The sequence below is a fragment of the Solanum lycopersicum genome, chromosome 10 (assembly GCF_036512215.1).
Source record: "Solanum lycopersicum chromosome 10, SLM_r2.1".
Lineage (NCBI taxonomy): Eukaryota > Viridiplantae > Streptophyta > Magnoliopsida > Solanales > Solanaceae > Solanum > Solanum lycopersicum.
The window spans coordinates 58074288-58088533 of record NC_090809.1 but is presented as its reverse complement, the minus strand read 5'-3'; the positions used below and the strand labels follow the sequence as shown (position 1 = coordinate 58088533).

General features: G+C 33.8%; 1 long non-coding RNA gene across 1 annotated transcript; it reads left to right on the top strand.

Moving 5' to 3' along the window:
* The first annotated feature begins 9089 nt into the window (after nucleotides 1–9089).
* Nucleotides 9090–10368, top strand: LOC138339045 (uncharacterized). Its single transcript, XR_011212071.1, has 2 exons — nucleotides 9090–9227; nucleotides 10104–10368. It is a non-coding gene; the product is annotated as an uncharacterized lncRNA (long non-coding RNA).
* Nucleotides 10369–14246: the final 3878 nt, after the last annotated feature.

Here is a 14246-nt window from a genome sequence, read left to right as displayed (position 1 = left end):
TATAGAGTAATGAAGAGGATTTAATTATTTGAATAATCATAATAATAAGAGAATACGAAGACGATAGAAATTATAAATATATGAATGAATATAATAGTAGGTGCCTTTAAGTGAAAAAACATACTATTATTACTTTAAAAACCATCTCATTCCAAATTTATTAGAATGATCTCACGTTAAAATACTTTCATTTCTCTCAAAATTTATCTTCAAATTTAATCTTTTTATATATGTATATATGTTGTTGTGAACTCAAACACGTTAGCAGATGACAAGTATGACACGGAGGATGAAATAATGGAACAACAGATGGATATGCCACGTAGGAGTGCTAGAAAGGTGATTCCTCCTGCTAAACTTGGGGATTACGTTTGGAAAAGAAGAGGGGTACATAAGTAAAACACCAAGGTCGGTTAAACGAGTCAGATATAAAAGCAGCAGAAGTACATATTGCAGGGCAGCGAATATGTTTGGAGTGAAATTCTGATTTCTCATCCCCTTCTTCTGATTTCTCATCTCCTTCTAATATCTATTCCCATTACTTTATCTTATGTCATTTCTATTGCATTAGTACTATTTCTATGTTGCCTTAGTACACCAGTAATTATATTTGTGAAAGAGTTTGGCTACTGTTTCTTGTTGTGATTACTGTTTGTTACATTGGTGCTTTCATCCAGAGGTTCTTGATGGAGGACCAACAACAACTCAAGGCGTTATTGATGAGTCAGTGAAGGTAGTGAAAGAGTCATTCTCTAATTCTTGAGCTTCGCTACATGTTGCAAGAGGTGGTTGAAAAATAGCCATGACGACTCCTTCTCATTGAGATCCAACAATGGAGGGTGGTCACCGTCATCTTGGCGAGGGAAATTTTGATGATCGTGTTTCGGCAGCACCCACTCTTCGACATAAGCCTGCATTTGTGGAAATGGGTCGATTTCGTGGAGAAAATCCGGCGGGCTGGATTTTTCAGATAGAGCGCTACTTTGAATTCTATAATATTGCAGAAACTCAAAGGCTATCTCTGGCTTCGTTTTATCTAGATTGTAATGCATTAGAGTGGTATAGGTGGTTGTTCCGGAACAAACAGTTAATAGATTGGAATCACTTTGCGGAGAAGGCGCGAGTTCGTTTCAGGGAGAAGGGTCTCGATTCAGCTAAAGGTCGATTGGCAAAGCTCCGCCAGGTAACCACCATATCTGAATTTTAGTGCCCTTTTGAATCTATTGCGAATGAAACTTCTGATATATCTGATGGGCTAATGGTAGATCGTCTATATCTGGATTGAGGGAGGACATTAAAAATTCTGTGATTGCCCATGAGCCCAATAGCTTTGAAGATACTCTTAAATTAGCCCATATCCATGAGCGCGGATTCTCACCGAAAAGGGTCCGACACGACCCGCTTTGGCTAATAAGGTTCCACCTCTGTTACCAAGCCCTACCACCACCCCAAACAAAATTTCATCCACTTCAACCGTCCCTTACACCTCACAAAGGCAAAATCGCCCACTCCTAAGACGACTATCGCATGCGGAGATTCAGAGCTGGCGAGAACGGGGTCTCTTTATTATTGTGAGGAAAAGTATACAGGGGGTCACAAGTGTAAATCGCCTCCTCAGTTGTTACTTCTCACTAATGAACCAGAGACTGAGTTATCCTTGTCAGAAACTCTCGTCTCTGATGAAGCTTTGGCAAAAGAGTTGCAACACCTAGAGTTACAAGAGCATTCTGCTACCTCTTACCATGCCTTAACCGGTGGTCATTCCCCAACTACTCTCTGATTCACTGGACATGTTAATGGGTCTTTGGTTCAGGTCTTAATGGATGGGGGTAGTACCCACAACTTCATCCAGCCGCGTGCGGCGAAGTACTTGCAACTTTCTGTATAGACCATTCCTCATCTCGCTGTTATGGTTGGTAGTGGACAACGTCTCAAGTGTGAAGGTCTAGCAAGGCAAATCACTCTTTCAATTCAGGGGAGTAAACTGGTGGAAGATTTTTATGTCTTGTCATTTGAGGGTTCAGATGTTGTATTAGGAGTATCTTGGCTCGCTAAATTAGGCCATGTACTCACTGATTATGCCACCAGAGAATTTGAATTCACCTTGAATGGTAATAAGGTGAAATGGAAAGGAGACCCTCCTATGGATGTTCAACCAATACAGTTACAGCTTGAGAAAAATGCTTGCAACTAATAGTATTGCTTCATTCTATCATCTAAAAATGATAGATGAGGAGATGACATCTAAGGAGGAACCTATTGAAGAATTGGCTATCCTATTAGACTCTTTTAAAGATGTTTTTCAAAAATCAGTGGGCTTACCCCCGTCACGTATCTCACCCCAAATGCGCAACCTGTAAATGTTAGGCCCTACAGGTATCCTTATTTCCAGAAGCAGGTTATGGAGCAGTTAGTCACTGATATGCTTAAGGAGGGGGTGATTAGGGCAAGCACTAGTTCGTTCTCTTCTCCAGTGTTACTTGTTCGTAAGAAAGATGGCACATGGCGATTTTGTGTTGATTATCGAGCATTAAATGCACTAACATTCCGTGATCGCTTTCCAATTCCCGCCATAGATGAATTGTTTGATGAATTGCATGGGGCACAATATTTTTCTAAGCTTGACTTGTTGTCTGGCTACCACCAGATCAGGGTTAAACCTGAAGATGCGGCCAAAACTGCATTTCGCACTCATGAAGGTCATTATGAGTTCCTTGTAATGCCCTTTGGGCTTACGAATGCACCCTCTACCTTCCAAGCAACAATGAATGATGTTTTGAGGCCATAGTTACGACGCTTTGTGTTAGTTTTCTTCGACGACATATTAATCTATAGTCAAACTTGCAATGCCCATCTGGAGCAATAGGAACTTGTCCTATCCCTACTTAGAAAACATAAGTTGGTTGCCAAACTGTCTAAGTGCTTATTTGGCAAAACTTCGGTGGATTATTTGGGGCATGTCATTTCTGCTAAAGGGTTGTCTGTGGATTCGGCCAAGATTATCTCCATCCAGCAATGGCCCACTCCTCGTGTAGTGAAAGATATCCGTAGTTTTTTGGGGTTATCAGGATAATATCGGTGTTTCATTCATCATTATGCTGCATTTGCAGGCCGCTATCAGACCTATTGCGGAAGGAACCTTTCAAATGGAGTGAGGCTGCACAACATGCTTTTGATACTTTGAAGTCTAAGTTGAGTTCTAAACTTGTGTTGGCATTGCCAGACTTCAATCAAGAATTCCAAGTAGAAACAGATGCCTCTGGAAAAGGCATTGGGGACATCTTATCACAGAAGGGTCATCCTATAGCTTATTTCAGCCAAAAGTTAAGTCTAGGGATGTAGCAGGCGTCAACTTTTCATAGAGAAATGTTTGCCATTACTCAAGTTGTAAGTAAATGGCGACAATATCTATTGGGAAGGAGGTTTACAATTTACATCGATCAGCAATCCTTGAAGAATTTGACCAATCAAACAATCCAAACACCTGAGCAACAAAAATGGCTTATAAAGTTAGTTGGTTATGATTTTCAGATGGTTTACAAGCCTGATAAGCAAAACACTGTTGTCGATGCACTGTCACGTATTCCAGATGCTTCTTTGATGCTTCTCGCTGTCAACACCTTTGCAATTGGGCATCAGTTGAAGGCTTTAAATCAATCCCATCTTGAATTACTAGAACTTCAGAAATGTGTCCAGCGAAAAGATGAGAAATGTCTCCACTATCAGTTTAAAGATGGTCTCCTTTTATATAGGGGAAGGTTGGTGGTTCCTTCTGATTTGTCATTCCGCCATAAGCTCCTAATTGAGTTTCATTCCACAGCCATTGGGGGGCATGCTGGAATAGCTCGAACGTACCATCGCTTAGCTTCCAATTTCTTTTGGAAACAAATGCGACAAGATGTTTGGTCATATGTCGTTACATGCCAAGTTTGTCAGCAAATGAAGGACACTCATTTGCATCCAGCAGGTTTGTTACAACCGCTTCCAATTCCTGACCATGTATTTAAAGATATTGCAATGGATTTTGTTACTTGTCTTCCAAGCTCAAAAGGCAAAACTACCATCATGACAGTGGTTGATCGTTCATCCAAATATGGACATTTTATCCCTCTTTTGTCCACATTCTCTACTCACACAGTGGAAGAAGCTTTTGTGGTTGGAGTTATTCGACTTCATGGGCCTCCAAGGACTGTGGTTACTGATCGAGAGCCCAAGTTCTTACACTCTTTTTGGCAAGAAATCAATCGCCTACAAGGATCTACTTTAGCTATGAGTACTGCCTATCATCCACAGTCAGATGGGAAGTCTAAAGCTCTCAACAAATGTGTAGAGTAGTACCTCCGCTGCTATGTTGCTGATGTTCCCTCGAAGTGGGTTGATATGATACCTTGGGCTGAATATTGGTACAATACCTCCTATCAAACATCCGCAAGGATGACTCCTTTCCAAGCTTTGTATGGTCGTGAACCCCCTACTATTGCTTGCTACATAATGGGCAGCACTGCTAGCGAACTGGTGGAATCTTATTTGCTCCAATGAGATGAAGTGTTGCAATTGCTCAAGCAAAACTTGAACAGGGCACAAACACGAATGAAAACTTTGGCTGACAAGTCTAGGACTGAAGTTGCCTTTGAGATAGGAGACTGGGTTTATGTTAAACTAAAGCCGTATAGACAAGTAACTCTTCGTTTGCAAAAGGATCACAAACTGGGCAAACGTTATTTTGGTCCATTCCAGGTTCTCAAGAGGATTGGTTTAGTAGCTTATAAGTTGACACTTCCCGAGGCAGCCAAGATTCACCCTGTATTTCATGTCTCTATGCTCAAGCGTTGTGTTGGGACTCCTGAACAACAAGTTACCCCGCTACAATTGATTGATTTTGCAGACCCAACTTCTCTGCTCAATACGAACCTTGAGGACAAGGTTGCTTTGCAGGGAGGGAGTATTGTTGTGAACTCAAACACGTTGGCAGATGACAAGGATGACACGGAGGATGAAATAATGGAACAACACATGGATATGCCACGTAGGAGTGCTAGAAAGGTGATTCCTCCTGCTAAACTTGAGGATTACCTTTGGAAAAGAGGAGGGGTACATAAGGAAAACACCAAGGTCGGTTAAACGAGTCAAATATAAAAGCAGCAGAAGTACATATTGCATGGCAGCGAATATGTTTGGAGTGAAATTCTGATCTCTCATCCCCTTCTTCTGATTTCTCATCTCCTTCTAATATCTATTCTCATTACTTTATCTTATGTCATTTCTATTGTATTAGCACTATTTCTATGTTGCCTTAGTACACCAGTAAATATATCAGTGAAAGAGTTTGGCTACTGTTTCTTGTTGTGATTACTGTTTGTTACATATGTTGCCCCAAGCCATAACTTTAGTTGCTTTATAGTAAAGTCACCCTAGGTTCAAAAAAAAAAGTGAAAATGAGGTTTTTTGAAGGGTGGAAACTCAGAGGTAGAGATAGAATTTTTAATAAAGAGGTTCAATATCTGTAGAAATAGACACATGAAGTAATCGAAGGGGGTTTGACATCTACTATATGTACATATAAAATTATTTTAACCATGTATAAATAATATAATTTTTCGATACGAACCCCCATCCTACATGTAGCTCCGCCTCTGGGTGGAACGATATAACTAATGTGAGATATGGCTAACTATAGTAAAAGTTTTGTTAGTAACCTCCAACTAATCTATACCTTAATTAAGGAGCTCCTAAAGTTGCTCTTTTTAGTTAGACGCTAAGTACTAGTATTGGTATTATTTAAGCATATGAATTTGAAATGTAAAAGTGATAAAAAACAAAATGGAAATGAATGGGTGATACGCAGTTGTTAACCAACTAAACACTCACTAATCATCATGATTAGGTTCAAATGATCAATTAGTTAGGAGTAGGCGGCTGGGTAATGCAAAATGTAACTTCCAAATCACCTCAATCAATAATGAAAAGGTAGACAATTATTTGAAAATGACTTGTATAATCGTCCTATCAACTAATTTATGAACATGGTTAAAATAGATGGATCACAGAGAAAAACATTAAAGAAGAAATTTATCTCTTTATGGAAAATATTACTCTAGAACCTATTCGATATTGTTGCTTAAACTGTTTATTTTTAGAAGTATTTTCGGAAAAGTGATTTAAGCAAAATAGTTTATGTTTGACTAATTTATTAAAAAGTACTTTTGGATTAGCTTTTTCTAAATATTGTTTTTAAAAGTCAAATTACGAAAAATGGTAAGTATTAATATGCTTTTAATATCAATATTATTTCATAGAGAGAAACTATTTTAAACATCTGTTACAAATTTTAATTAAATTAAATTACATATTCATAAATTTAGAAATCATTTCATAAATCAAACCACTATACGAAAAATTCACCACAAAAATAAATAAAATCCTTCATATTTGTAATCCTACAAAAATAATTGGTTACCTTTATTTCCAATTCTAAAAATATAAAGTAAAATAATATAAAATATCTATTATATAAAAAAAATTCTTGAATGAATCTTTAGGAGAAAGATTGCTTATATTTTCCTTGAAAAACAATTTTAAGAAAACACTTATTTTTTCAAAAAAAAAAATTGCTTTCTTTTTAAAAAAAAAAATAAAAAATTTTAACCTCTCAAGAGCAATACCAAATAATCTCCTAATTAGCAAAGAATTTTACACATTATTGAAACTAGTGATTGTAGCGTCAAGTCTTGGTGAATAATTTAATTATTAGGTTAAATGTGAGCTTTCATTAACCCCACCAAATCAAATGACAAAACAACAAAAGATTTTTCACTTTGAAAAAACGCATTTTGCATAGCAAACAACTCTCACCATCAATCAATCCCAAATTCATGATTTTTAACGTATCGACTAAATAATGAATACACATGCCCTTCTTATTTTTGTCCACTATGTACCTTAGCTTGTACCTACTTTTACTATTTATATTTGATTAACAAACTTTTAAATAAGTAATTAATAAAATAATAAATACTTTATTTTTTGATATATTAGAAAATAAATAATACAATATAAAATAATAAATTAACTTTTAATTTTTTCAACTGAATAAATAAAAATAAATTGGGTGCATGGATGTTTTCGCTCTGGAAGGATAGTAATTAGTAGCTACGATTTCTTTTTTAAAAAATGCATATATTGTGGTAATATTTCATTTTATAACAAATAGTGTTTTTAATTTGGACATATATTTTCTGGCTCAAATTTCTTTTCCAATTAGATTTTCTATAGGAAAAATTACATAAATTGATAGATAGTTACAATATCTCATTTCTAGATCCACAGTGGCCATCAAATTGTTCAACCCAAAAATATATGAGTAAATTTTTATACAAAAATTTAAGAACATGTAAAATTGAATAGATCGATACAAATGATCTTCCTTCCATACAAATGTCACCATCTAATAAGGCTATATGGCTTATTCTTTACGTATCTATTTAGTTGTACACTTTAACAATTGTACACACATTAAGATAGTAATAGTTAGCATAATTAAGTTACAATCTTACTCTTATTAATTACGATTTCAAAAAATAATAAATTAAAACTTTGAAAAATTTTAAGATATTTAAAGGGTATAATAGAATTTTTCTTGTCATTTTTTAATTTGTCAAAATAAAAAAATAAAATAGGGACAACTCAAAAAAAAAAATACAAACAAATAAATAAGGACAGAAAATATTAAATTCTGTGGTTTTTTTTTTTTGGCAATTATTGTCCAATTGTATAATTTCTACACTTCTGCCAACCATATCAATTGACAATAAAATTAAAAAAAAACGACTTTTCATTATCTTTCATTTTCTTGTTTTCCCCCTTTTTAGTGTGTACGTGTGTCTGTTTTGTCTATACATAGAATTTATGCTCAGAATAAGACACACAGAAAATTAAACCATTGCATCCGCATTTAAATCATCTAAGTCAAATAATTTCAAATTTCATTTAATAATATAAAATCAAAGTAATGAGTAATAGTTAAAGTAATTAATTTGTATTTAAAATTGATATAAACAGCAAGATTTATCTAAGAATTTGATAAATTTCTTAAGATAAATATTAAAATACTCTTTGTTATTAGTTGTGTGGTCTCTCTATTTTTAATCTTAATTCCTTACTTTATCTTCCCACTTTATTATTTATCGCAGTATAGTACTCATCCCAAGAAATAATTTTGTTTAGCCATGATTAACGATAAATTATATGAATATTATATATTCAATTAATTTTGTAGCTAATTTTATACTTCGTGTGATTCTTTTATCTTTCATTAGTTGCCTAGTTGGTGCTTTATGGTAACCAACTAGCTAGCTCTATCCATTTCACTGTATAATTTATTAGCACAAAATATAATTTTAAATTGCATAAGTACTTTTTATGGTCCTGCTTCAATCATTCTTCCTTTCTTTTATCTTGTTTTTTCCCAACTAGCTAGTGAGAGCCACAAAATAATTTTTATACATACAAATATCTAGTAAAAATTTATTATAAATAATAAATATTTATTTTCTCTCTCTCTATATGTAACGACCTGTTTAGTCGTTTTGAGCAGTAGATTTTATTTCTGAAAAAACTGGCTGAGACGACGAATCCCACGACGGACCGTCATGAGCACGACGGACCGTCATGAGCACGACGGACCGTCAAGGAGGTCTCGTTCCAAAACACTTAGATTTCTGAAATTTGGGTACTGAAATCGACTCTCTGAACTTTGTGACGGAATGGCAGGACGGACCGTCACAGGCGCGACGGGCCGTCACAGGCGCGACGGGCCGTCACAGATCCTTCAGTAAATTTCAGTCTCTGAACTCTGTGACGACTCAGCAGGACGGACTGTCGCAGGCACGACGGCCCGTCACAGGCTGCGTAATCCCAGGCTGGGTCGGATTTCTTTAAATGTTTTAAGGGACGTTTTGGACTATTCCTGCTATGATTATAAATTTAGTGGGTGAATATTAGTAATCCAATTTCTTGAGGGTTAAAGGAGATAACCTTGAATTAATTAATGGGTTGATTTATCATCTTTTATACTTAATTATATGCTAATTAGGGTAAAAGAAAAAGGGGTTTGAATAAGAAAAATAGAAAGAACAAGAGAGGGAGAATCGATCAAGAGAGAGAGAGGAACGAAGAGGATAACAAAGCTTTGGGGAAATTGCTTGCTTGATCACGAATCTTCGGTGGAGGTAGGTTATGGTTTATGCTATTCGTAGTAAACTCTTAATAGCGAATGATATGTCTTGGGTAGTGTGTAAACCCTTCTATATGCTTAATTGTATGCTTGCATGAATGTGATTATATAAATGTGATGAATAATCATGATGAGGCTATTGAATCTCTAATCCTAAATTTACCTTGTTAATGATGATGCCTTGGTATAAGAAAAGACTTGATGAACTAAAGTAATGAGATTGATGATGCCTTGGTATAAGAGAAGGCTTGATGAATTAATAGAATGAGATTAGTGGAGTGGGCGTCACGAACCGACACGTAGTATTAGGGGATCGGGTGTCACGAACTGACACGTAGTATTAGGGGATCGGATGTCACGAACTGATACGTAGAATTAGGGGATCGGGTGTCACGAACCGACATGTAGAATTAGGGGATCGGGTGTCACGAACCGACACGTAGAATTAGGGGATCGGGTGTCACGAATCGACACGTAGAATTAGGGGATCGGGTGTCACGAACCGATACGTAGAATTAGGGGATCGAGTGTCACGAACCGACACGTGGAATTAGGGGATCGGAGTGTCACGTACCGACACAAGAGAAATAAAGATAATGAATTTTGAAAGATGTTAATATACTCAATTTAATGAACCTATTTCCCAAATGAGTATGATGGGGAGGCGTGAGTCCTCATTGATGAGCTTGGTGTTGTGACCAAGGGTTATGGTAATTGTAAATGCCGCATGTTGAGTATTGTAGTTGATTTTATGATATTATCTGATATATACTGTTTTCTATTTTGAGTTGGCCGATGATATCTACTCAGTACTTGTGGTTGTACTGACCCCTACTTGTAATTGTTTTTCTTTGTTATATGTGGAGTGCAGCAAACGTACCGTCGTCTTCAACCCAACCGCAACTCTAGCCAGTCTTCATCACACCAGATTTCAGGGTGAGCTAAAGCTTCTAGCTTGGACTGGATCTTCTTCTTCATGTCTTGATGCCTTGAAGTTCCGGCATGGACTAGCTTTTTTTGTTTATTTTAGCTTTCTAGATACTCTTAGAATTAGTAATTTGAGGATAGATGTTCTTGTGATGATGACTTCCAGATTTTGGGAATAATAAGTATTGCGTTTTTTAGAAGTTATTTAATCGATTTTCATTAATGAGTTTAAGTCTTCTGCATTATATTATGTTATTTGTGGTTGAAATGTTGGGGTTTAGATTGGTTGGTGCGCTCACATAGTAGGATAAGTGTGGGTGCCAGTCACGGCTCATTTTGAGTCGTGACAATATATATGTTTCTGAATCCCCAAAACAAGTTAATGGTTTAGGGGTTAAATATTCACATAATATTACAAAGGGAATTTCATGCATTGATATTTTTATTTTCGAACTCATTTAATAAAAATAAAAATTAGGTACGAAAAGTTGTTGTATTTATTAGGAGAGTACGTAAGTAAATATAGGCAGGCAGACCAAAAAAAAGACACAAATTATCGTCCGTGGAAATGAGATTGTGTTTGATTTTGGATTTTGGATTTTGGTTCGTGGGAGTTGTCATTATCTTCATCAATTTCCCAATCTCTTTTACACATTTCAATGTTACACTTTTAACCTTAGCATCTGTCCCATCTATAATTGCACGATCATTATAATTAAGATCGAAAAATATTTTTAAAATATCTTTTAACGTATTAGAAATGATTGAATAATGATTGTCTTCCACATTGCCCTCCTTCATCTTTTGGATTAACGTAGTAAGCTTGGCAGAAGAAGGGGGGTTGCGTATGAATTTTTTTTAATAACGAAAGAAGAATATTTTTTGATTTTTTTTTTTGGGTTAATGATTATGAATAAATCACCTATGGTCATTCTTCTTTAATTAAATTACAATCATTTCTAGCTAATTTGTTGTTAAACACTTAATTCAACTCTGACTGGTTCTAACAGACCATTAAACACATAATTATTAAGTATTTTTATTACACTTCTTATACTTCACATATGTTTTCAAACATAAAATAAATCACTTCTTTTGTTTCTATATACTTTGTCTATTTTTGTATCGGCATAGTTATTAAAAATAATAATTGACAAATTGAATTTATCATTTTACTCCGATTTCCGTCCATTTTTATTTGTCATAATGCGCTTTTGAAAGTTAATTTGATTAATTTTTAAAGTTAAATTAAATTACATGAATTCGATATTTATAACAAAAATTTAGATATTCAAAAAACCTCTATGAAAAATACTGTACATTGCAACTTTTTTTGCATATCAATAATATGAAAAAATATATCTTAAAATGTTAGTCGAAATTCTTATAATTTAATTCCAAAAATAAAAACCATGACAAATTAGAACTTTTAAATCAATTTACTCATTAAGAGGTTCTATCCTTTTTAGAAACATTAACTCTCTAAATATTAAGTCAATTTAATAATTATTAACATAATTTTTCCTTCTTAAAATATACATATTAACCTCGATAAGACGTAAAACTCAAACATATTCGTAAAAAATAAACTAGGAAAGTAACACCACAATGAAAAAAAATTAATATAGAGTACAAAATTTAGATGGCTAGTATTTAATACATGTAGCTCACGGTCCCCCTCAATTGAAGGAGTTAAGTAATGGTACAGTATGAAAAGTCGAATGGTCCATTCTCAAAGAACATTTGTCCCCCTCTTTCACTCTATCTTTTTAAAGTCAATGTGTTCGATACTATCGTTTTGTTATTTTGATTACTTAAATTTTTATTATATCGTAAAATTTAAAGATTTAATTTTCATTTTGTAGCTCTTTTCCTATTTTTTTTTTCTATTCCAAAATTTTAATGGAAAAAAATATGTATAAGAAAAATTACCTAAATACATCACATATTTTATCATATTCTTTAAAATTTTCTACTATTTGAAAAAACTATAAAAATTCATGTTTTAAGCTGTTTTAGAATATATAACTTTACACCATGTATCGGTTAGATACATCACATTAGAAGATGTATGGGACGCATGGACTGTATAAGAACATAAAGTAATGTATTTGAAATCGAAATATGATATATCGAGACGTTGAAGAGTGTATATAAAATAGGGATCCAATGTATCGAGACCTTTTAAAATGTCTTTGAATTCCACCAAATTTATAAATAAATTATAATTTGAAAAAAAGTTGAGATAGAGTGTCACTAGCTCTTAACGCCATGCAATTGGGGTAAAACTCCCAACATTCTATTACTAAGCATTCTAGCTGAATATAATTAGGCACAACTATACTATATTAATCACAAGAGGTAGTTGTCCAATTTAAAGACAAAATCTTTGCTGTCGGTGAGAAAATCTTTCACCAGCAAAACGTCATTTCTAAGACAAAATAAATTAGGTTTAACAAAACCATATAATTAACAAACTAAACAGGTTTTTACGATGTCTTTTCGGATATAATAATTCTCAATAATTACAAGCAATGTGTGTGAGACGTTTGAATGATTATCTCATATAAAAATTTAGTTATTTTTGAATATAAAATATGCTTTCCTATACCGTACGCACGCATAAGTTGAACACTTTGTTTTTGTTTATTTTGACATGAAGCTTTAACGATGAATATTATTGATAATTGTAGTGAAAGATCTATATAATTCCATAATATCATCTATAGAATTGTACGAATGAATTCATCTAAATAATTTCATCATTAAGGAGAAGATAATTTTTTGTACTAATTACTTTAGGTATGAGATAATGACAAGGAGAAACCCCACTCTAGGAAAATAATATAATAGCACTAGGCTAGTAGATTAATATATAGCCATTGTCTTATTGAGGCCTTAATTAGGACAAGTAGCCTTTTGGCTTATTAGTGATAGTGCCCCTTCTTTTACACAATTTCCATATTTTGCCCAATTGTTTTTCTTTTTTTTTTCTTTAATGATCTTTAGAGTTTATATTGGAGTCCTGATTAATTTTGGATTACGTATTGCAGGATTTATTTTAAGGGTGACGCTCTTGATAAGCTTTTCTTCATATATAAAGATTGAACTCGATATTTTTGATTAAGAATGAACAGTTTTATCCGTTCATAACAACTCGGGTTGGTATTTAACCCAATTGTTGATAACCCTTCACTTGCATTATTGAATCCTCCAACCAGAAGCGGAAATAGATGGAAGTTCGTAGATTTGAACGAACCAAGTAGCTTTTTCGTAGATCCTGTATTTATGCAAGACAATTAAATAATATATATTTATATTAAGTCATGAATCCTTAAAAATCTGATTAACATCTTTATGGTAAGCAAGGAATCGTGTTACTAACAAAACTTTTCTCTTTTGTTTTAAAGAAAATTTAAAACCTAAAAATTTCTAATTCCGGCTAGCATGTACCTCCGACCAATAAGAAACAATTCACCAATCCTACTCATCCCTTACCACAAATATTTGTGTACTAATTTATTTCTATAATTCAAGTATGTCGATGGAAAAAACTAGTGGAAGCTACGATATATGTGCCTCCTCTATTATCTTTACATGAATAATATTAAACATAGTTGATCACATCCGGACTTGTTCTAAAAAAGAAAAAATAATTGTTGTAAATATAATTCAATTTTTAAGTTCATATATAATGATATTAACTCAATTATCACTAAATATTTTTACAATAATAATTGTTCCTAAAAATAATAATAGTTATTTTCTTTAGATATATTAAATATAAAAAAAATTAAATTAATAAACAAGTAAGAACAAAGGAAAAAAGTACAAAATAGATGAATCATGATTAATTTGGATCAGTTAACGTAATCGAACCATGACCATCCTCAATTCAAAAATATGTCAACCGATCCAAATCAAATCATGATTATCCCTAACTCTAAATCATGATCCAAGCCGAAACACAATCACTCTGGTTTCAAACCATGTCAACGGTGGAGTAATTTTGTATTGACGATTATATATATATATATATATATATATACACACACTTAGCTTCTAGATATTTATGTTTATTATAATA